The sequence below is a fragment of the Cephus cinctus genome, unplaced genomic scaffold, assembly GCF_000341935.2.
Source record: "Cephus cinctus unplaced genomic scaffold, Ccin1 Ccin1_scaffold0806, whole genome shotgun sequence".
NCBI lineage: Eukaryota > Metazoa > Arthropoda > Insecta > Hymenoptera > Cephidae > Cephus > Cephus cinctus.
In genome coordinates this window covers 259,665-263,871 of record NW_014333403.1, presented here as the reverse complement: position 1 = coordinate 263,871, position 4,207 = coordinate 259,665, and the positions used below count along the sequence as shown (strand labels likewise).

Sequence of the window (4,207 nt, the reverse complement as noted above, 5' to 3'; positions counted from 1 at the left end):
TTATTTTTTTTTTTTTTTTTTTTTTTTCATTTTTTTTTCACCCCTGTATATGCCTTTGCATATCGCACGGCGTTTCCTTTAACCGATACGTGCGTCGCGGGATCGTCTCAATTCTCGTTATCCCAGCATCCGTACTCTCGTGCTGTATCTTTCGTGTTGATTTATATTCAAGGTTTTCCGGTTTACCGTTACGCTCTCACTTTTTGATGAATTTTGATTTTTTTTTTTTTTTCAATTTTGATCTAACAGGTTCATAGTATGCTCGGGACCATTCGTCTTGATCTTTGGTTCGCCATTCCGTAATTCTGGACCGTGCGCGGTCACATCCGACGTAAAAATTACGAGGCCGCCGTTTGTTACACGGAGACGCCAGACGTCGCTCGGGCATCGCTCGTAAATGGTTCTGGGATGTATCTCGGGTACAGTGGCGCCCTGTCCTCACCGATATGATCTCAATCGTGGTCCTCTGCCACTCGGTAAACATAGCGCTACCAGGAACCGTACATATCCGTGCTCCGATTGCCCCGATAAGCCGCATAATTTTAGGAGCTTCTTGCACGCGGCTGATCTTCTCGCTGAATCTGTCTTTCGGTCCTCTCTTTTTCTCTCTCTCTCTCTCTCTCTCTCTCTCTCAGTCTTGTACCAGCGGTCGTTCGCGCAATCCATGGGCTGTCAGGCACGTGCGAATTTTGTCATTCGATCTCCGTATTACCGTTCCAAATTGCTACGGGTACCAGGATCAAGGCGTCTGGTCAATACGGCAGCCGTCGCTCTAGACTTTTCGTCCCGTGAGAAAAAAAGGACTTTTGCCTATTCCAACACATCGGCCGAGCCTCAGTGCCAGAGTCACGTGGCTGTAGGAGCAACCTCAGGAAGAGCAAAGCTCGCGTCTACATAAGAAGCCGATTACAATCGTAACGCGATTCACAAACGATCGTGCATTATACTTCCGCCAGATCGAAATTCAACGCGTTTCGCCCTTTACTTTGACAAATGTTTTTTTTCGCCGCCATAACCTTACCCGGAGAATATATGTACTCGAGTCGTATCTTTGTGGGTCCATCCAGCGGCAGAATTCGATACTCGTCTGGTGCCAATTAACGATCTATAATATTCGATCGTAGACGATTCTCGTCCCGTCTCGGTGACGTTCCTTGGAATTTTGTCGGACTGTGTGGAAGACACCTTAAGGAAGCTATAAAATCGCTTTACTCGGAACAAACGTAAAGCCGACTTTCCAATTGATATTCCCTGGGAGATTCGCGCCCTCGGCAGACTACCGGTCGTTCTACGATCGGATCGAAAGATTTGAATTTTTTTTTTTTCCCGAATAACCATGGGTTCTACAGTCTCTTATAGCGTTAATGAAAAATATTTTTAATTTTTCCTGATCGGTAATGAAAAATGAAAAATGGAAAAAATTTAATCGGTAAATTTTTTTCCACGCGCAATCCATACTCCTCGACGATTACGACACAGAAATCGAACCTCGATCGGGTCACGATCGATCGATAGTAAAATTCGAGCGGACGCTCCTACGCGACGTGTCCTTTGATTCGATCTTTCATTCATTGACCCCTCGACAGTCGGGTATCCCGTATGCAGGTAGTGTGCAGTTGCACCGTGTGTGATCGCATCAATCTGCATTCGGATCCACCGCCTCCTACGTATCCCATCGTTTTATCACGGAACCTCCAACCACCATTCGCCATGGCAATCCCCATCATCATTAATACCACCCTCGTTCCATCTCTCTCTCTCTCTCTCTGACCCACAGCCTTCCTCTCTCCTTGTCCATCTCGCACTTTCGGACACCCGCAGACTTAAGCGACGGTTCCCATTGAAGCCGCTTATTGTATTCAAATTGGGTTCGAGCGCTGCCGGCGTCAAGTACCCATCGCGCAAAGTTCCACCGAGTTTATTTAAAGCTCGACTATTTCCCGCATAGCGCCACGGCCGAACGAGTTCTTCCGTACCAGGGAGATAGACGTCACAGGGTAAATACGTAGATAAGCCTCGCAAAATCCTCAGGGCCGATGCCGTCGCTCGCGACGCGCGCTGAAAGAGGGCCGCCGCGATGCCAGGCGTCTCAGCTCGGTTAATTCGACAAATTTGGCCAATTGCATAATTCCGAAAAGAGTCGTTGACCGTCTGGATACGTTCGTCCGTCGTAGCACGTAAGGCGGCTGAGCGCGACGCGCCGTGGCATTGGTCTCTTTGGTACAAGGGTTCTGAAAAATGAGGAAATCGTGTGCGCCGGACGAGGACCAGGGAGGCGAAACGAAAAGGGATATTCCGTAAAGAAGAGACACAATCCCTCCTTAAGCCTTCTTCGCCCCCCTCCTCGTATCCTCGTAATACCGAGAACCTTTTCCCCAAGTTGGCAGTTGCGTCACGTCGCGGCAACTACAAAGTCCCGCCAACTGTCCCCGCGCACCCCCCGTACACAATACTTGCATACCTACTTATTTCGTACTTGAGTATTGCACAGCGCGCACGGGGGGGGCCTGTGGTACAGTGCGTCCTACCGTAGCTGCTCCGTAGTAGGACGTCGGAATAACGTAGAGGATAAACCAAGGTTCAATGCAGGGACGATTAAGTAAATGCATTAATAAATAAACCGATCAACCTGAAGCGACTCGACTGCAGCCCAGGTCGATGCACGGGCAGTCTCATTAAACCGCACGTCGCTTTTAACGTCGCGAACGATTCCGATGATCGCCGAAGATGACCGAGCGGACCCGAAGTCACTGCCGAAGGAAATCATTTTTCATAGGGCGCGCGTATCGTTTATCTTAAGTATGGATGAGGTTGATGGATGACGCCGATGACGTAGTGCCTACGTACAGTCAATACCCGAGTGCATTCTGGGACGCGCTGCTAGGGCGTGCAGGAAGACCAGTGACGTGCCTTGCGAATTGAGGCCCAGGCCTGTCGATTCCTTAATTACCTACATCCAAGAGTGCGGCGACTACCGGGAATCTGCGAGATTTCTTAATTGCGTCGTCTGGACCGACGCGGGATGAGACGAGACGCGATGCTCGGTGCGTCACTCCTCGTTGCGTCTCCAGAATGCAGTAATGACGTTGGGTATTATTTTATGTCTTATTGAACCCCCCCGCAATTGGACGGTACGGGAATTGCTCGGGGCCGCTCGGCAATGTTCGGTTTCACTTCGGGTCGCCGTGGAGCTCCTATAGCGCAGATACGAGGAATCGTATGTTGCTCGGGTGTCGGATGCTGATATTGGGATTTTTCTTGTTTCTAGCTGTTTTCAATTCTTCGCCGTGGCTGATCGATTTTCTTGCGTGACGACCAGATCGAATTTAATCAGGGTGGTCCATGGAGTCTCCACATGGCTATAACTATACTCGAGATGAAAATGTCTATCGGTACCCATTTAACTTTTTCACGTACAGTTGTTTACTTTTTGACAAATTCGAATACGTAATTTTTTTTTCACTGCGGCTCCGTGCACAGTCGATTGCGCAATTGCAACTTCAGGTTGAGAACCTTCAGCCGATAGACCTTGCAAATCGATTGTGCCCACGGGAAGCCGCGAATGGTCGCGCAGCGTGAAAATTGGCGACTCTTCCGTCCGAGCGAGGTAGAAATGACCAGAGGGGACACGTGTAACGTGTGTAGACATTCGGCCGTAGGTCTTTGTTCATAGGCGACTCTCGACTTCCGGATAAGGTAGAGAGGAGATGCGAAACCGAAAAAAAAGAATCCGGCTGAACGGATCGGTTGGTCCATCTGAAATTTAGGAATTTCGGGGAAATTTCGTCGTACCGGACGACGTTGAACGGCTACGACGACGCTCGGCGTCCTTCGACCTGAATCTATAGGAACGTGTTTGCCGGGCAGGGGCCAAGAGGGTTGTCGACGGACGACAGGCTTATTAAACGGATACAGCATCAGGTATGACTGCGAGCAATACCCGGGTGTAGCTGTCGTGCATGCAGAGAGTCGGTACCGTCTTGAGTCCGTAGCTGGCTCTCATTGCGTCATCTCATTGTTCGAACAATTCCATTCTATCCTTGGCTGATTTTTCATATCCATTTACGCGCACGATCTCACGGTAAATCCCAAAGCGTCATATACGTTCTCGTTGCAGATCCTCGTTCTGGTCTCGTAGTATTAAAAATATGGTATGGAAAATTTATGAGGAATACGATCGTTTTTTTGGGGGGGGGGGCAGGGGGGG

General features: G+C 49.3%; 1 protein-coding gene across 10 annotated transcripts in view; it reads left to right on the top strand.

The window, feature by feature from the left end:
• The window catches only part of LOC107270687 (GATA-binding factor C), a 52,798-nt gene that overhangs the window by 46,842 nt on the left and 1,749 nt on the right, over positions 1-4,207 (top strand). The window lies entirely within an intron of this gene.